We start from the raw sequence: 21,243 nt of genomic DNA on the forward strand, positions 1-21,243 counted from the left end.
CTCCGTTGTGTATTTATGAGTTTTCTAAACATCTTTTTGTCAGATTAATGATTGATTTCTGTCTTCACATTAAATAACACTCCTTACATCTGGTGTTAGACGGGTCATGAGCAAGTAGATGTTCATAATGTTTGCGTCCTTGAAGCATAAAACTCCAATATATCTTATTGTTTCATCTCTGCCAAATTGTAAAACACAGTCCTTACTTGAAACACAAATGAAAACAATATTTGCACGAGCTTTGTCTGATGAAGAGGCAATCATGTGGACTGCCGATGTGTGTTGAGAAGTACTTGTGACTGACCTGTCTGAGGCCCGTGTGCATGCGGGTCGTCCTGTGGAGCAGAGGAGGAGCAGGAGGGGAACAAAAGACCAAGACCCTGCCACAGGCACAAATACCTGGGAGGACAGACAAAGGCAACTTCACTTTGGCAGGAAGCACAGCGTCCAGGGTAAACACTGATTACCTAGTTGCACCATCAGTGTGTGAAACTTAATATGAGTTCCAGGACATCCCCCTGGAAGAGCAAAATGCACATGGATCCACAGCGTTTCTGCTCTTTCAGTTCTGCGCTTGTTTTGGCACAGTGCATAAAAGTTTATCGGCACCAGATGAATCCAGTTACGCCAAAGGCTTAACATGTTATTCCTCACAGACTAAATTAAACACTCCCATATTTGCAATGTAGGTGTCATTTTCTATATTAAGAATTTCATAAAGCAGAGTGTGGATAAATCTCTCATGGAGAAATCAATAGATATGCTGTTGCCTATGGGAAAATTAGCATGGTAAATGAACATTAACTTGCAGATGGTTGGGTACGGGGCATCGCTGCGGCTCCTAACAAACAATTGATTAACTTGTAAATTCCCATTGCCCAGCTGTTATTCAGGCTGTTTACCATAAATAAAAGAGGGGGAGTAGAGAAAGGATCCAGATGCTTTGAGTGCTGCAGAAAGGCAATCTGTCATTGTTCTCAACTAACACTGATGGATGCGGCTTTAAATGGGGATTGGTTTTAGTTAAACATGACAAAGTGAGGGATGACACGCCATTGGTCACAAAGGTCTGGAGGTCCAGCAACGCCTCAGCAGTTGCTTTTTTTCAGCCAAGACAACCTCTTGTTCATGTATCGGCTGCCAATAAAAGGAAGAAGTTGTTGGGGCAGGCTTTCAGGTTTGTTTGTTTTGCTGTGTGTCCGTGCTGAAGTTGAGAAATGGGAAAATGAACAAAACAACACCAAGATGGCAGCCAGTAGGGCTGGAGCGTGATCTACTTTCTTTCTGTGCTCCATCAGGATTCATTTCTGTACATTTGAAATATCTGGTGGGCAGAATGTTTCCACCGGGGTCATGAAGGCTCATATATGAAGTCTGAAAAATCCTCTTTACATGTGACTTGATGCTTTAGTCAAAGTTGAGTACGATGAGAGAACAGCTCATTACAGACATACTGTTGATCTCTATATACACTTTCTAACTTGTGGATGTCTCACAAAGCTACTGCTACATGGACATAAACTAGGAAAGACATTTAGAAATTTGCTAAATTACTTAGCAATAAAACCAGTGATCATTATGTTTATGTAATGAACTTTACGCGCTGGCGGTAAACCAAACCAAAAGTTTTGACATCAGGTGAAAGCATTAAGTTCAGGCATCTAAGTTCAGCCATTCAGCATGATATAAAAATTTAAAAGACGTGGTGTGTTTTGACGATATCGCTGTCAGTGGACGGGAGCAAAGGAAGAAAAATCCAGTCTCAACCAGACCTCAGTGTGATGTCAGATTGTGAATGGCCCAGTAAACCCTGCTTCTCACTGACCCAAAAATAACTTTGGGTGATGTAAAACGCATTTGGGCCTCTATTCCAGCTGCAGAAGATCACATACATGTTCTCAGTAAAGAATGACATCAGAGACATGGAAGGAACAAGACAAGCCTTTCTTTGGACTGGAGACCTCAGGCTGCTGGCCCCAGAAGTGATCTAGTTTCCCAGATGCAGGGGGGGGAAGAGGGGGATACCACAGAGGGACAGTTTAAGTAAAGAACTCTGCTAAACTCATCATTCCTTGTCAAATATGGTTGAGGTAAAAATCCACCCTAAAACGTACACTCCTTTCATCTTCTATCATTGACCGTTTACTTTTCCGAAACATAAAACAGCTATCCCATAAGCTTGCAAAAGAGATTTTAAGATTTCAGGGTTCTGGTTTTAAAACCAGTGACCAGGAGTCACACAGAAACACACATAAACCCCCCACCCCCCTCACATACAGTCATATATAATTACACAGATGTTCTTTGGAAGGAGAACCAATACAGTAAAAACATATTGTCGCTGCCCCTTTAAAATAGTGAAACTGGTACTTGGTGTGTTTCTCGATCAAATACAGGTCACTTTCAAAACAAACTACAAACAATTTTCAACATGAGACAACAAACTTTGTGGTACAGATTTATTTGTCAGATGGTGCATCAAAAGACCTCTGAATGAATTTGGCAGTTATAGCAGGTTCAAAGGTTTTGATTATAGACAGAGAGATATTTTTGATGATGGCTGCACTCTGAACATCTGAATATATTTTTCTGTCACGCTAAACAAATATGAAACTTCTATTACTTTGTTAGGAAATCATGAAATTTCAGTCAGTGGAAGAAGAAAAACTGTGTTGTTCAGGACACGTTTTTAAAAACACTTAAGGGATGCAATATATTCACTGCATCAGACTCTGATTCTACAGATACTGAAGGTTGGCACTGGATGGAGTAAATAAGGCGGCCATCAAATGTAAAAATAAAACAATACCACAAGCTGACTTTTTAAACAAGTGCTTACAATCTGCCAACAGGTATTAACATTTTACCCACAGAAAAGTCAGACAATTTAGCTCACATTTAACAGTACTTAAAGAAGTACTTGAAAAATCCTAATGATGTATACAGTATGGAGTCCATTCACGGTAATAATGATAATATTCAGCCATGTCTCACATTAATAATGCTCAGGATATCCGATGAGAGTAACGCTGTCCATTCTAACCTGAGCTGAAGCTGACTGACGAGGTAAAATAATGCACATCCCAAGGTCTTGGTGAGCTCGCTGATTCAGAGCTACGACGACAACGCTGTTGAAAACATAGATGAAGCGTCGAGATACTCCAACTCCTGTTTAGCCTAGTTAACAACGAGCTGAGCAAAGCTGACCACTGCTGTGATGCTGATAACTAACGGCTCAGTGTTCATGAGTAGTGATGTACACTTACGAATTTAAAGTCTGAGCCAGTGGAAGTTAGTTACTTCCATTATCTGCTTAGGTCTCATTACAAAGCACTATGCTGAAATACAGAAAAGGGTTAAAAAAAAAAAAAAAGCTGACAACATCATTTTTTTGGTTTTTGGTTGCCTGGCAACAGTGGAATCAAAGTCCCACGCCAGAAAAAATGAGCTCGCAAATTTCATAGCTACATCTGAAAATGTCATAATGAGATTTAATCAGAAGGTGACACACACAGCTCGTCTCCTCGAGATAGACTCACCTTTTCTCGGATGATGCACTATTTCACGCAGCAAAGACCATTTAATGAGCGAGGTCGTTGTTCAAGACCCTCAGTCAGGAACTACACTGATCCCACAGTGAAAGTCCATCAGATGAGAGCGACCGAGTTTACACACGTTTCCTGTAAACCTCACAACAGCACTATCCATTATTGAGAAAAAACAAACACCCCTCTGAGTTTTTCCCATCTGGGAAATGTCTGAGACAAACGGCTCAATAAGTCACAATTAGTGAGGGACGCATTAGAAATAATTTACTGTATATGTGAAACAGTACAAACAACGCTGCCTATAGAGCTGAAGTCTGAACCTCAATGCTCACCAGCTGGGCACACATTTCAAGTAACTCTTTATGTGCATGTGGTGAAGTTAGACTGAGGTTTGGCGTTCACCAGCAGGTATTCTACTGTCAGCAGCTGCGTGTTCGTAGTATAAAGTCTTCAAACCAGAGAGTCACTTTAGGGAGGTCTCTTTGTTTGCCCTGCCAAAACATCCTGTGACTGAAACCCCGAGTGGATCGCTACAGAGGAGGCAGCTTTAGAGCAACCCGGCCTCATACCTAAAGGACTGAACAGGTCAACTGCGTCCTCATGTTGTCAGCATTGTGAAGCAGTTGCAGTTTGCTTAGGTTTAGCCAACAAAACTGCTTGGTTAGTTTTAGGAAAAGATCATGGGTTAAAATAAGTGTGTTACTGATACGTACGTGTACATAACACTCATTAAAATGGGTCAATGTTCACCTTCAGTTCCACTAACGGCAGTTTCCTGGGAGAAAAATCCTGTGTTTGCTTGACTGTGCCGGACACACAGACAAGACTGAGTTTTTAAATCAATTTAATCCTCATAAACAGTTAGAATCCCTACTTTACTTTAAGAAAGTGAAATGTCAGATAGTAGACATAATTGCTTATTTCGGCTTTTATTTCTTCCATCACATTCCCAGAGGGTCAGAAGTTTACACACACTAAGTATTTGGTGGCATTGCCTTCAAACTGTTTAACTTGGGTCAATCGTGTCGGGTAGCCTTCCACAAGCTTTTCACAATAAGCTGCTGAAATTGTGGCCCATTCGTCCTGACAGAAGTGGTGTAACTGAGTCAGGTTTGTAGGCCTCCACGCTCACTCACACTTTTTTCAGTTCTGCCCACAGATTTTCTATTGGATTGAGGTCAGGGCTTTTTGATATTTTTTCTGAGGTCTTGGCTGATTTCTTTTGATTTTCCTGTGATGTCAAGCAAAGAGGCACTGAGTTTGAAGGTAGGTTTTAAAATAGATTCACAGGTACACCTCCAATTCACTCAAATGATGTCAATTAGCCTACCAGGAACTTGGAAATTATTTTCTGCAACCACCTCAGTGTGTGGAAACTTCTGATCCACTGAAAGCGATATAACAAATTGTAAGTAATAAGTAATACGTCTGTAAACAATTGTTGGAAACATGTTTCCTAATTGACCTGCTAAAGCTGGAGTTTGTTAACATAAAACCTGTGTAACGGTTAATAAATGAGTTTTAATGACTTGATGACAACAGGGCCACACTCCACACCCAACATCAGTGATGCTGGACGCGGACGCAGAGATGCAGCAGCCTTGAAAGGCTCAGCCAAAAAGGGCAGTTAAATTCTGATTTTTCAGTGTGGAAATAAGTCATTACTAACATTACTGATTCAGCACAAGCAGAGCAGCACTGGCATCACAGTCCTTGTTTTGGGCACCTGATGACTAACTCCAACATTAACTCAATTTAGCCCTGATTTGGTTCTGAGAAAAAAAAAACACAATATGTGTCTTGCTAGATGACTGAATTCACCAGTCATTTATTTGCTTTGGTTCTATGGGGTTTCACTTTGGGCAGGTAGTGTGCAGCTGCCATATCTAAACTTGAGTATGGTGTCATATATGAGAGCTAGTGAGAGCCGTTGAGAAGCACTAAAACACCTAATAATGCAGAGTTAGGTGACAATTTTCAGTGGGTTTAGCGCTATTAACAGCCCTGTCACATTACAGGTAGTCAGTCAGTTCATTTAATGTCAAAAATAATGGAGCTCTACTTTGTTTGGAGAACATAAAAACGCAAGCTAGCTGAAAAAATAGAGGCTGATTCACTGAGGACAGTGTCAATGTAAAAGGCATTCAGCATCATTTGTTACGCCATTTAATGTGGAACCAGCTGATGTGCCTGACAACTTGCAACACAAAATCATTGAGCTGCAAAGCAACAACCTGCTACTGAAAGCAGCTCTTTTCAAAACTGACTCTTTTGCTCAAGACTGACTCTCCCAAACCTGGAAAACTAGCTGCCAGTATCATCATCATCATCACTACCATCTGACACCAGATGCCTCACCAAAGAGAAGCCATAGTATGATATATGTGTTCAATAATTTAGTATGGCCAGGGGCTCCATGTCCCCCCACTCCCCTTGTGAGCCACACCGATGAAAAATTACTGGGGGCGCCACTGAGCAAAGGCCTCAGAGGATGTTAGAAAAATTGAAATGGCCCTTAAGATGAAAAAGGCTCCGCACCCCTGCACTAGACGACAGCTTTAGGACTGTATAGAATGGAAAATGGTTTGTCCTCTGGGGAGCCCAATATTGTCAAAAATATCAATATCTAATCAAGTATTGGGACATAATTTATTGATTTACGAATATCCAAACCAAATTTCATAACAATCCAGCCAGTAGCTGTTGCTCTGAGCCACAGTGTCGGATGGCACATATATCTTGCAATGACTATTTTACAGACCACTTCGTAACGATGTTGTCTGATGTGTTTCATGCGATGTCTGCTGCTGAGTCGTTTTTATTACATTTATGTGATATCTCAGCGAAGAAAGAATTTAATGATCTACTTGGAGAAAATGAATATCATCATAGCCTCCATTTATGTTCACTTTAATGTGGCCTGTATTTCTCTAAACATTGAAAATGTCACATTTCATAAAGTCTAAAATATGACAGAGGCGACAATAAAACTCCTTATTGTGAGGACATTTCCTGTCACAGACTAGGTTTCAATTGTGGAGAACGAATATGATTCCAGTCATCAGCGAGACAGAATGTCAGATCAGCATGTTTTTTGTGATGTTGCTGTTAGTTCTCTAATGTGAGTCCATGCGGCCAGACTGCTCACAGACTTGGCCGCTGGCTGAAGCCAATTGTCTGAGTTAGGCAGCAGAACAGAAGACTCCCCACTTGGAAAAAGGAGGAGAAAACAGTGGAGGAGTTTTTAGCAGTCAGCCCTCAGACAGGAAGACTCTAGAGGAAACACCAGAAAGCCATTAACTAACCACAGTATTATGGTGATCTATTTGCTGGAATGGCCTACAGACAGCTAATGAACAAGCCTTTACCCCCCCCTCCCCTCGCTCAACCCACCACCCATCACACACACACACACACACACACACACACAGAGGAGCAACACACACTGAGAAGCAATGCTGAAAGAGCTCTTGCTTGTACAAAACAGCGTGACAGATCAATGCCTGATTCCTAAATCAAGGGAAAAGGTTATTCTCCGTCTCACTGGGATTCCACTTACTATCCCCCTATATCTAAGACACTCCCATACCCATTTAAACCAAACAAGTCCAACCCCCCTCCCAAACAACACACACATCTCCTAATTAAGAGCGAGGCGGTGGGTTTTTTTTTTGTGTCTGTGGTTATGCTTGCAATGTTAGTGTCTGGAGTGTGAAAACAGATCTGATGGACTGGTGCCCTCAGCTCTCCCTGATCAGGCTCCAGCAGGTATCCCCCATGATTGACAGCTCACAGGTCAGCCGCCCATCTCTCAGTCTGTTAGAGGGTGGGCGGTAAAGAGATTTGGAATGCCTGGGACCCTGATTGCTTTATTGCTCGCCTGTCAGAACCATTGTACAGCTCTGTATTATTAGGGCTCGCCATCTCTCACCGTCTGGAAGGTGTCGCGTCTCAGCTCTGCATAAAGAATCACCACTCCATTCAAAATCCTCTTTCTTTTTGGCTGAAAGGAAGAAAGCACAGATTTTTCCACAGAATCTCCTGTATTGGTTTGTCAGATAATGCAACACAAGTGTCTCCAGGGAATGGTTTGGATGGCGCTGCTTTACACTCGAATGCAGGGGATTTGAGATCCCATTTGGCAATAATTTATCACAGTGATACCAAGAATAGCCTATAACATTATACAGGAATTACTCTGATGGTCCTGATTATGTATCAAATCATGCTGAATTCTTTACTTACTGAAACATAAGACAGATTCTTTATTTTGTATTTTAACAACATACAAAGTAGCTTATACGTGATGTGGTTTGCGCTGTGAGCCAATGGTGTCCACCATGGCTAATCATTACTTGCAGCCCTGTAGTGTCCAAAAGTGCCCTACTATTTTTTTCTTTAGCATTTCATTATTGGGAGTGATATTGTCTATAATCACAACAGGTGCGACTGTGTTAAAATAAGAGTGTTTCAGATGAAAGTGGTGAGTCAGGGCATGTCCAAACAGTGATTTCACTGTTCTGTCACTTGCTGAGAGAAGAATCAGTCTGAAGTACAAGGAATCAGTATGATAATATTAGAATTTAATTATGTTAATTTACTTTTACCCTTCACCTCCTCAACCAGATGTTTCTATTTGATGAACCAATCAGAAAACACACAGGTACAGTAACGTCTGAAATCCCCTATATTGTCTTGACATGAAAGGGTTAATACAGGCAAAGGAAATTTTAGAATATCAAGTGAGGTATTGCTGTGAAAAGTACGTCCTTCGCTATAGTTCACTCCCACCGGAACAAAGAGCCTCCTCCAAAGATACAACGGCCCAGTAAACAATGTCTCTGCCCAAATCCCTAGCTGATTTTTTTCTTGTTATTCCCCGAGCCGAGATGACAGACTGGCAGGTTGTCGAAGGTCATCAGAGCAGTGCCTCCTGGTCCCCTGGAGCCCAGGTGATGGCCAGGCCACATCCCCAAGTGCTCTTGCTGCTCCGGGCCACAGCAGAGACAAGCCCACTGGGGTGCCACGTCGCTGTCTCCATGGAGATGAGGCGACGGGCTGGCCTCGGCTCAGGCTCACACCTTTATGGTCAGCGACTCTGCGTCTCTGAGGAGCCGTCCCTGCCTAACAGCAGTTGCACACAAGTTGTGATCGCCCCCGCTCCCACCCCAAAACCATTCACTGTCTCTTTTTGTTGTCTTTTTTAAAGCCAGTGCAGGCACAACGCGGCCAACAGTCCACCCCTCCTTACCCTGGCAGTGCTACCCTTGTGAGGCCTGCTGGGAACAGTGGTGAGATGTTAGATTAGACCTTCAAGTCTGGGCAGGACCTAAGAGGGGATGCAACGCAAAGGGACTGCCCACTCTGTCTACGGCTCATGCTCCATTATGGTTTTATCTGGGGGTGTGAAAGTATCATTCCCAAATGCTGTCTCCTTTAAGATCCTCTCACAATTGGCTGCTGAAGAAAACTGGCGTGACTGGCTCGGCTCAGTATCCCTGTTGATCTACATTATCATGTCTCATTAGAGCGATGATGTTTGACAGATAGTTATCAGATGCATACGTCCAAATGTATACATCACTGACAAGCAGCTTTCATGTTGGCGATCGTATTGATTTTTAAAGCGTTACTCTTCCTCATTGTGTATGTGTGTCCTAATCTGAGAAATGAATGATAACCTCTTCATCACTCTACCCCCTGAGTGTTCTTACTGGAAGCCATATTGATTTTGTTAGTCTGAGAGTCCTTGCATTGCCTGGCCTTTACCTCAGGGACAAATCTAATTGTTTATCTCTGGACAGACTTCTGCCTTTACTCCCTTCTGTCTCATTATGTGCCAAGATTTGTCAAGTCAAGTCTCTCCACACTCTCAAATCTCGCTTTACAACATGTCGTTCGGCAGAACACTACAGATGGCTTACTTATCAACAGACCCTCCCACATGGAATGTTACAAACATGACAGCACAACACACTTGCAAAAATATACACAAACTGACATACAATGTAATCACACTCTGGAGACACGATTACACATACTGACACACAAAACATGAGTCACTTTTTTTTAAGAAACACTGATTTTTGATATCTTTGTGTGTGCTTTCTCCAAAAAATAAATAGAGCTACAATACACCGCACGACAATAGCATTACAAATGTTCTTTACTGCTTCAGTAAAGACCATGCTCGAGCAGAATAAAACACTGATCACAAAGTGAAATGCAGCTCGGATTTTAACCAGCTGGATCAGGTCAGTGAAGAAATTCCACTCACAATATTCCACTAGTTCAACACAGCAAACACTGTAGTCAGGCTGTTTTTCTGTGAAGGCGAGGAACTCAATAGATGCATTTTATCAGACCAGCTCCACCGTAATTATACACAAATGAATGACCAAGGTTACTTTATACATCACTGCAACCCCATTTTGCTCAATGTACTCATTATTGCATATCATAAGCTCTGCATACAATAAGCCTCTGACAACGAAACGTAGTAGCACAAGCAATACATATACCAGAGTCTAACTGAGGAAAACAACGCTTTACAGACTACTCTACCTCAGTCTTAATTACAGTATAGAAGCGAACAGTACAGTACAGTAGACGTCCTTGACTGGAGATGCCTCACTCATAACTGGATGTGTTCGTACAGAGAAAATCATCCATAGATCATCATGTATAGAAACACAAATGCAAGTGAATGAGCCAAAGAAAATAGCTTGTTTACATATATTTGATCAACATTTCAAAGTAATACATCCAATTTGTGTGCGGTTTGAACTATAACCCAATATGCCAATTTAAAATTAATGTATTAATTTATTTCTTTGGTTAAAGTTAAAAGTCCCACAATGCTTCATTAGTTTCAAGGTTCAAGCAAGTCTAGTTGGTTTTCTGACACTGTTCAAATCAGCAGGTTATCAGCTGCTTAGGGACTATAAGGCTGTAGGACACCGTGATTCAAACTGTTCATATTGAAAGTTGAGCAACTATTACTCGCAAACTTAATATGACAAAATAATTCTTGTGAATTTAGGGATCAGTCTTTTTTTTTTTTTTTTCTTTTTTTTTTTCTTATCACCTTGGCCTCTCACCAGTTCTCCCAACTCTTTCAGGCCATTGGAAGCCCTTGGTCAGGTTTTATCACTGAGTTAACTCCAACGAAGTAGGCCAGATCGATAAGCACATTCTCAGAAAGGAGCTGGAGCACAGAGAGTTAGAGGCGCGGGGGAGAGAGGCGCGAGAGGCAGGGAGCAATCAGAGAGCTATGGATGTGTGTGCCTTCAGGAGTGGATCGATGCGCTGACAGGAGCCCTGCTTTGTTCTCGCACAGTGCTCAGATGTTAGGCGTGCTTAACATGATTGCTTAAAGGTTTTTGTTTGCCTACTTGAGTTTTTGTTTGTCATTTTGCTCTACTTATAGTACATCCTCCTGTCCCTTTTGTTTGTAAGTTAGATAGGTGAGTACTTCGTCTATCTTAAGAATCATTGTTTCTTACACTGTTTAAATCAGAGGAGGTTTTAACTGGCGTCTCACCTCCATTTTGACAATTTTCTGGGCATGGATAATAGCCAAGCACACAACTAAGAGCAACAAAACTAAAAAAAAAAAAAAATCTGGAAACAGTTCAGAATAAACAACTTGGAAAAAATGATGATTAACAATAACCTAAAGCATTTTTTTTAACCTACCAAAAAAAATCAAGTGTTAAGTATTAAGAATTGGATGTCCATTAAATAAGAGGACTGTCTGCCTTTGACAAACTGGTCTCTGACATCCCTCGTCATTTCTTTAGTTCCAAGGAATTTTTCATCATTACAAAACTGCATTCTTTATCCCCGCGCCACATGGCCACCCAAACCGAGTTAAGCACTTTGCCTCGCTAAATACTCTGCCAAGAATTACTTCTAACAAGAACTTGGGTGTGCCTTCCTCCTCACAGAAAGGTGTTAACCGCAAAGGACAAGTAGGTGTCAATAGATCTGCTCTCAGCGCCTATGGGACGTTGAGACGCATGAGCTCTTTTCCAAGGCTTAATAAGATAGCACAGATGCGCCCTTGTCTGAGCACAGCCCTGTGCCTCATTGTACTTTGGCCTCCCAACCCTGCCATTGCAAGACCTCTATTGCACTGGCTGCATGAGAGGGTCTCATTAGGACAGACAAACGAAAACCGGGGTCAAGGTATATAAAGGTAGCCACAGCTAAGGAGCATGCCTCTAAGATGAGTTGGGAGCTCCACCACGTCTTAGGGCCACCCCTGCAGACCTCTGGCCCTCCCCATCATGACCTCCAATATCTGCCATTATTTGATGAAGCAGAGCTTGATAATTATTTTGCGTGGTTGAAGAAGGGGGCACAGTGTGAAAAGAGTGTCTCACTCTAAGGGGAAGGATGGTAGGGGATGACAGAAAAAAAAAAAAAACTAACAAAAAAAAAAGATCAAAAGCAGGCCTTTCGCTTTTCATGCCTCAGAGGCTCCAAAGAGGATAAGGAACAATTGGGCCCTGGGTATCCTGTCCTCTCTGGCAATTAGACTCAGCTGATGAAGTGAAAGGGATGAATGGCAGGGTTCAAGGCCTTCTCTAGGATTCACACAACAGGGTGTGTTTTTACCTTCTTCTCCTTTATCTTCATCTCCCTTTAGAGTGGCAGAAATGCAGCTGAAATATTTCCAGATGAAGACAATGTGATGCAAGGTGCCAAATCTTAAACATGGGGGCTGATGAGATTGAAGAGGTGTGAGAGGAGCTAAGGGGCACAAACAGACTTGCATGCAATCATATGTGCACACATATATTTTCCAAGACAAAGGGATTGTCCTGTATGTGCTCATAAGACATTTTATTAAATTTAGTCTGCGATGCTCTAAGTTAAATTGTGTATTCACCAGTATCATCAACAACTATTTCAAGTGGCACAGCAGGTAGCACACAGTGTTCAATAGGAGGAAGCAGATGCACCTGACATATGGACAATTGTTCATCCAGACAGTGCTCAATGTGTTCACAAGCATACCTGATTGGTCAGTTTTTTTTGTTTTGTGGGTTGTTTTTTTTTTTTTTTTTTTTTTTTAACCAACTAAAACATTTCCAATGCAATTCACAGCAATTTAGTTCAGACAAAGCACATGATCATCAATAGGACTATAGCATATGTCAATTTAAATAATGACATATTCAAAATTCAGACTGCGTTTACCATTTTTGTTTTATGTTTAAGATTTGTGGCAAGGTGTCTTTTTCACATTTAATACCACTCCTTCCACTGGGTTGTCATAAAAGAAATGTGCCAACAATTATGAGTACAAGGATGAAAAATAAATCATCCACCGGTCCCACTGAGACAAACAATAAACTATACATTTAGAATATGATTATACTTGCGCAAAAAAAAAAAAAAAAAATCAAGCAGCTTAACTGGTCATTGTTTTAAGTGTTGCTGTGCACTGATTATGCAACACTTGCCATCACGCAGGTTCCACTGAAATCTGATCTCTTCATTTTTCCACTTTGTATAATCGTTGTAGAATATGCATGTGCTGTATCACCCTTTCAAAGTGTACGCAGTCAATGCCAATTTCTTGAGAGCAATACATAAATTATTTATTAAACTGTAGCATTAACACTTAACATTAAACTTCAAGCCAAGCTCTCTGATGAGGTTTGAATCTGACACAGAGTCAGATACATTTTCAGAGCTAAATAAGTTAAATGAGAACTGGGCATCCTCCATTAAGGTGCTACTTCTTTACAGTGCCACATTCTCCTCAAAAATGCACCCGCCCTGGTACAACCCCTAAATTCTGTTGTAAATTTTAAAAAATTTGATATGATAGTTCACTTTTACAGCGAAATCTTTAAGCTGCTCCATTATGAAATGCATAAACTTACATAACACTTGCTGCCATTAAGTTGCCGTATATTTCACAGGGCATTTCTTACAGTGCCCATGCCAGTAAATGGGCCCCTGAGTCTTGAACGATCCTGTCACACTGCACTAAAACCTTAAGATGATTAGTGATATTCTTAAAACCTAGCCCACTGATAATGTGTTTAAAGAAGCGATACGGCTTTTCCAAGCTTTGAGTTCAAAGTCTGAGAAGCATGGGGTCAGAATGCCAATGGGCTAAACAAAGAGTAGCCAAAATGGGCTTTGGGGGATTTGAAACTTAGGCCCCTGAACTCCTTTGATCGAAACAGAGCTGCGACCATAGAAATACTAAGTATCAAGTGCCTGGGACTGTGGCGCTGCTAAAGAATGATGAGTTTGGCATGTAGGATGAGAAACTACATGCTCCATAGCAGATAGAAATAATAATATAGTGTAATAGGAAGTTAAGAAGCATGACATTTTATTATTATCCCCAGGTTTCCAACCAATGAGCAACATTGGGTTGGCCCTCAGCACCGATATGCGCCATAACCTGAAGATTCCTAAACTGTACTGTATGAGCAGCAACATCTCTTTGTTTGAAAATGACAAAGACGGAGGGGGATGCTGAGCCTATAGATGTTTCAATTTTCAATCATTTTCAGCTGAAGGTTTGGATAAAACCTTTTTAAAATCTATTTTAATGACATATAAATATCAAATTAGGTGGCAAAAAAGCATCTGTTTTAAGGATGCCCTGTGCTAACTCTAAATATGCAACTGGCTAATTAGTATTACTTTGTCTCTGTCAGTGTGCTTGATGAAACACGCAAGAACAAAAATCACTCAAACTCAAACTTGAGCAGATTTTCCCATCTTGAGCAGCCTTGAGCAATTAAGTAAGCATGTTTTCATCTTATTCTACTGATAAATGGATCATGTCCAAGAGAATCCAACTGTGCTCAAAGTTATTATTACCAAATTGACAATAAGGGCAACAATACAACCTCGCCAAATGTACAGTGCGGTGAATAAATGTTTTTCCTTCACATCGATACCTGAAGTCATTAAATGAAAATGGGCAAATAATCTAAAATCACAATCAATCAAAGGCTCAATTATGTGTGTTTATTGTCATCCTGTCAGTTATGGTGAAACACCTGTAGGCTGCTACATCAACAACTGATTAGTGCTGGAGGCAGTCATAATGACAAATAGAACATATGATGGAGAAGACGATTAAACTGAGACAATTTCAATTAGCCTGAGTGAGGTGTTTGAGTCCACACTGAAAGTAGTCAGAGGGTGCATGGTGAGTCATACAGTGTGACTGGTGCACCATAACAACTACACACACTGCAGTCAAGTTGCACTGTCTGGAGGACATGAAAGTGCAGCAAATGGCAAAATATATACCATATGTTCGGGAAGGCAGAGGAACGCGAAGAGCTGTGAATCTATGAGTGTGTCATTCCTTTGTTGAAGAGAATAACATCACAGTCTGGATAAAAATGAGACTGTATCATCCACCATTTCTACTAGGTTAAGTGTGGTATCAGACATATTACTATTTGGTATGTACCTGAATGCAGCATCACTATTCTGTAAGCCTGTGGTTTTCATGACTTTGCCTGCTTTCTGTAGCTGTTCGTGTTCACTTTGACTTCCTCTTTGACTCTGCAGCTATTGAGCATGTGCAAGTTTGTTGCCGACAGGAGGATTATTTCCTTGATTAATAGTTCTGCCTATAAAACTAAAAAAATAGTGAGAACTGTCAATCACAACTTCCTAGAACCCAAGGTGGTTTCATAAATCGCCTTGTGTTGTCCAACCAATGGTCAAAAATCCAAAGAGATTTAATTTACCAAAAATGGTATGGCAATGAAAACAGCAAATTCTCATATCTGAGAAGATGAAACCATCCAAATTTGTGGCATTTTTGGTGGAAAACTGATCAATTATCAAAATATTTCAACCAATCAATAAATCAGCCGATTGTTGCACTCTAGATAGAACATTAGCTTTCATTCAATATTAGCAGGCATGACAATGAAACACAAATAAATTTACCTCGAGTATAGTCCCTCATACTGCCTGCAAGTATAAAAACTGATCTTTGTTTTTCTTGTTTGTTTTTTTAGATGGAGGGCATCTTCCTTGATATTCATAATCCACTCATTCAACTATTCAGCCTATTACCACTGGCAGATGCCTTCCAATGACACAAAGAGATGGAACGCACAAAACCTGATGGTCATATTGTTTTAATTGTTAAAATTTTCTCTCCTTTTTTTAAAGGTGACAGGGCCATTACTCCAAAGTCACCACTTATCAGCAGTATCACCGAGGATTAATGGTTTCACTTGTGCTAGTAAGAAATGTTTAAGTTGTCCCTATTATCAGTGCAAGAAAAAGAATAATGGTTATTTGTCATTGTGTTAAGCAGTGAGAGAGACTAATCTAACAAAACAGCCAGTTAAGAACATGATTAACCCTTTCTGGTGAGACCGGGTGGGGTGTGTATTGGACTGGGCACAGCAGGCAAAGCCACTGTCTGCCTTCAGGAGACCTGTGTCAAACTGATCCCAAATAATCCATCAGCAGCCATAACACTGTGTTTAAGCTGCAGCTATGCTGTAATGAAGGTACTAAAAGCTAAAAAAAAAAAAAAAAAAAGGCACCCGCATATAGAGGAAATCTAACTTTGCACTTTGCAGTTTTAACCCTTCAAACTTCAGTGCAATATTCTCTATATCATTCCCATTAGTTTCATTCATTAGTTTGGTGCATAATTCAGAGTGCGACTGGGTGAAATGACAATGACCTACAGGGCAGAAGATGAAAAAGGTTTCCTCTTCACACACTGCATAGGAACAAATGATCTAAAGCTTGAAAAAGCAGAGGTGGAGTATCAAGGACTGGAAGTCAATCAATAACAAGCATACAGTCAGAGTCCACCAAAAAGAGAAAAAAAAAAAATCAGAGTATTACACTAAAATAATATTCACTAATCTCATAACTAAATATGTACCGAATGAAAGAAAATGTAGGAAATTACAAGGGCAAATTAAAGATTTAGATTTTAGATTTAAATTGAGAGTCATAGTTTGTTTGCGACAACAGCAATTACCACCAGCAATAGCTGCCATACTACCCATTTAACACATTTGTCTGGTGAAGGATGTTTTTCCTCCAGCAGTACAGTCCCTGAAGCTTTTGTACTGGTTGTGCAGGCTTGTTCCCGCTCCAGTAATCTCCTACATTATTTTCCTTGTCTGTCACCTTTATAGTATCTATTAGCCACTCTCTACTATCTGTTTGTGGGGCATTTTCTCTTCCTTTTCCCCATGAATGTTTTATATATTGGAGGGAGAATGATTGGTCTTTGCAATGAGGCCAGCGCGTGGCCTCAGTAAGACAAATTGCTCCAGAACGTCTAAATGGCAGTCAATGATAACTCATTGTAAGGAGAGTAAGTGACTTCCAATGGAGTGGATAGGGGACAGAGAATAATGGCAGAGCACAGGTGAAAAATAGATGTTTGGCTCGGTGTAATTACTCCATTAGGGGGCTCTCTGTTAATCTACCAAACCACAGCAAGTGTTTTTACAGCAATGAGGAGGTGACGGGCGAAAATGACTGCAACTGGACAGAGAGGAGCCCCGCCACCTCCCCAATCACAACATACACTATGAAGTGTTTACTAATGGACAAATGTACTCTCAGTCTGCGCTCTCTGCAGCATCCCACGAGCTACTCCAGTTTCAAGTAAGTGTGGTGATAGATGTATTGACGAAGTTCGTGATTGAGCTGACATATTAATTACCTGCAATATGGTCCCGTGCCTTCGGAGTGCTTTAACCTCCTCTGTCTCAATTGTGCGCTGGGAGATGGATCAGCTGTGGGCCTGTTAAACATGAAAATCTGGGTTAGAACAAAAAAAAAAAAAAAAAAAAAAAAGGGGGACAAAGGAAAACCCGCACGCTGGAAATCAACACCCCCATTCTGCTGATTTCCAGACAAACATAATGATAACAATTTTTTGACCATTTGGTGTCTGCTGCTTCCGCCTGTGGCAATCTAGACAAAAGAAGCCTGGAAAAAAAAATGCTCCAATATGGTCTTAAGAGTTTATTCTGACCACACAATCTGTTTTCTTAAGTCAACTTTTAAAACACTGCTATGAGCAGTGCCCACAGCTTTATCACTGAAGCTCAGATTGACCTTGTGTTCACCTTTATACTATTTCCCATCTGTTTGGGTTCCACCCTAGAATCCATCCCAGTTGGCTGTAGGCCCACTTTGCATTGGGCTTTCTCAGTGGAACCCTGAACAAAACCCTGTAGGAGCAAAACGCTCTCCGTTCGGCCTATTTCAGAGAAATTTCAGCTTACATCTCAGCATTTCCCTTTCGACGCCCGACAAGCCTGCTTGGACTTTTCAGGCTGTTTCCCCATGTGCAACAATAAAGAAAGGCCAGCAAGAGTAAGAGCTTCTTTTGCTGCAGCTTTTCACTTGACTTGAATCAGTACAGTCCTGCAGCATATGGCAGGGTTAAAAAGAGGGTCAGGATAATGTGGTCAATCCTACAGCATTAAAAAGGTAAACTGAGCAACACATTATGAGGCTGATCAGGAAAACAGCCACCAATAATAATAATAATGATTAAAAAAAGTGATTAAATTTGCAGAAAATTGCTCCATTCTTGTTTCTTTAAATGCTCCCACCCGTTCATTTAACTTACATTAGTTACAAGTGAATTAAGGCTGTGCACATTTATCTACACCCTTGGTTGTAGCTCTGCTGATACAAATCCTCACAGCAGCTCATTAGAGGGGTAAACTGACCTTCAACTAGATTAAAAAAAAAAGCGTTGAAAGCTATCAGCAGGCAGGTGTACACGGCTCAAAACACATACAAAGACACCAATAGGGGAAAATACAAGGCGTCCAGCTGGACAATTTTCACTGCCCCAAAAGCTACAGGTTGCGGTAAGGGGACTTCAAATGCTAAGGACAGTGAGAGGTGCCATTATCACTCAGTGCTGAAAACGAGCACGGTGACCCGATTAAAGCGAGAATTTCTGGGTCACGGTCTTGTTTTTCAATGCTTAATTTGTCTATCGATAGTGACACGGTCCGTGGCTTGCACCTACCTGTAATATTATCTTTGTAAAAGTCGTGGTTCAGACAGGGCCCTTGTCACTGTAACCCAACACGGAGTGAGAGAGCGGGTTGGCCTGCAGCGTGTTGCAGGCAGGAAGCGCCGGCTGGCTGGCTGGCTGCATGGCTGGATGGATGGATGGGGAAGTTGCGGGCTGCGGCGCCGCTCAGTGGACGCTCCGGTTTCAGGAGCTCCTTTTCTCTACTCTGCTCAGCTCCTCAGCCACGGCAGCCTTCCGAGCATGCATGAAGTATACAAAGTCTCTTTTAAAGTTTTCAAGCCCTGAACTTTATTAATTATTATTATTTTGTCAGGCTTTTTTTTTTTCTAATCATTTGCAAGTTTGATTGCAAGAGCGCACAAAATGAAAACATTATTTGTAGGGTATATTATTACCGAAAAACACAGGATTTGTTCCTTAATGTGCAGTCCACACATATTTCATTCCCATTGCTTTAGGTGAGTATCATCATTAGATAGATAGATAGATAGATAGATAGATAGATAGAAACTCTTGTAATCTACTTCTGAGTAATACTGATGGCAAAAGTTTTCTGTTTATTAGCCTTGTTAGATGAATCAATTATAACTAATTGAGCATGTGTGCTGAGATGTCATTGAGGTTGGTCCAGTGGCTTTGAGGGTTTTATGTCTGTTGGGTGTCCTCCTCACTTGTAAAAGAGGAGCAGATGGGAGCAGTCTGTCATACCTTCGCACTGCAACACACTGTAGCTTTTCCAAAACTTTGCTCCATGCAGCCTGCTCTGTATTTTGTGAATATTGTGTGATCTACGCACAGGCACCATCTCTGGAAAACCAAAAAAAATAAAAATTTGGACTTCAGTCTGGGAACCATATATACATGGCACTAGTTTTGCCTTCAGTTGCACTAAGAGTGCCAATAAATATGCAGGAACACTGTGGACGCTATACTTCACCTGAAGAGAGAGTGGTTAGCTTGTTTCGGTGGCCTTTGGTGTATAGCAACAAACAAGTTCATAGTGTCTGTGGTCCAGCCTTCTCAGGGCTTCCTTTGCATCAGACGCACTGCCCTTCATCTCATGCTAATGTAGCACAAAAAAGATATCTTGCTTTAAAGACATGGCAGTCAGTTAAAAAAAGGGCTGTGCTCAGTGTTTGAAGCCATAAATGTGACAGAAGACTTCAAGAGGAAGACCCAAGACTGGCAGTCTAAAGATGAGTGAGAGGCGGACAGGCAACATGTTTTTTTCCCATCCAGAGGGATATTCTGTGGCCAAGCTTGATTATTAGAGATGAAGGACAGGCTGAGAGGATGTGGGATTGTTAAATCCTTGAATCCTTTCACCAAAGCCCCCTCCTTTCTCCCCCATAACATTCTTCTGCACTCCATCTCTGTGCATTTATGGTGCACCCTTGATTTTCCTCTCTTTTCTTTTTAAGACTGAATGAAATTCAGATCCCCTGTTGATATGCAAAAAGCAGGAGAGAAATATGGAAATATAATTTGGCAGTCCACAGTATCCAAACTTAGGTATTTAGAAATAATATTGTGACATTTTCTGACAATAGACAGTCTGTGACTGGATTTCAATTGTTGGCAAGAATTCATAGGTTCACCAATAACTAATCACTAGACTGTCGATGTTGACAACACTTCAACTGTCTATGGTGTTATGTGAAACCCTGGCTGTGGATTCAAAACCTCTGCTCCCCTTGCTATGAGAGGCTGTGCTTCATTTGATGCCCTGTCCATTATTGCCAGCATATTTGAAAAGTGCTAAGCCTTGAAACGAGTCCCATATTATTTCAGGCCGGACTGAATATTTCACGGCAGGAGGCAGAAAATGAGACCTTCCCTCAAGAGACTGCCTGCAGTGCATTCTACTTGGTGCAGCAATCGGAAGGTCTCATACTGTGCAAAACACACTCGAACAAACAATTATATATTTATCTGCCACACTTGTGAAATTTTTCTTTATTTCTTTTTGTGCAGAAGAATGGGAAAGAAATGCAAAATTGAAGGATACTGTAAATATGGAGAGTCCACTACTTTTGTGCTTGCTAAGATTAGTATCAGCACACATACATCAGGGTACAGTGAGTAATCAGTGACCCATAAAATAAGGTCTTTTATCACCACCTTAGGAGCAGGAACACATTCCAGGGAAACTGGAGATCCCTTTGAGTTACACCCAGACTAAAACAGCAGCAAGCTAAAAACAGAAAGCTAACCAGATTGATTCTTGAATCACTCGTGCCTGCCTGAAATTGGATCCCGGCCTTGTGAGATTAGCCAACGACATTGTCTGTGTTCTGGTGCATGATTCCATAAATGTGTAACAGAGTAGACGGTGGACTCGGTTGTCTGGTAACAATGCTGTCTTTTGACTGATTCAGGAGCGTGCTGTTGAAGCAGCCTCAGTGGCAGCGTAGCTTTCTGAAATGCTTGCAGGCACAGCGTTCATGGGTTCAAGAGTGGCAGGACAAGGAAAGTTCCCGAGAAAGCTATCACCCTTCAACTAACAAAATGAACTTACAGTAAGAAACATATGTAGGTGTGTTAAAGTCTTGTTATAGTCACCCACTCAAACTGCCCTCTGCATATTTATACATTATTACTGTTTGAATCATTGTTGCAGTATTATTCTGTAGCATTCAAGCAACAATAATT

At 41.2% G+C, this 21,243-nt stretch overlaps 1 long non-coding RNA gene across 1 annotated transcript in view; it reads right to left on the minus strand.

The window, feature by feature from the left end:
* LOC143322628 (uncharacterized) overlaps positions 1–18,690 on the minus strand; it is a 66,620-nt gene extending 47,930 nt beyond the window's left edge. Inside the window, exons 1-3 of the long non-coding RNA XR_013077315.1 lie at positions 18,583–18,690; positions 17,254–17,334; positions 305–399 (exon numbers count right to left, since the gene is read on the minus strand). This is a non-coding gene — a long non-coding RNA (uncharacterized LOC143322628). The remainder of the gene's footprint in view (positions 1–304; positions 400–17,253; positions 17,335–18,582) is intronic.
* Positions 18,691–21,243: the final 2,553 nt, after the last annotated feature.

Source organism: Chaetodon auriga, chromosome 6 (assembly GCF_051107435.1).
Source record: "Chaetodon auriga isolate fChaAug3 chromosome 6, fChaAug3.hap1, whole genome shotgun sequence".
NCBI classification, from domain to species: Eukaryota; Metazoa; Chordata; class Actinopteri; order Chaetodontiformes; family Chaetodontidae; genus Chaetodon; species Chaetodon auriga.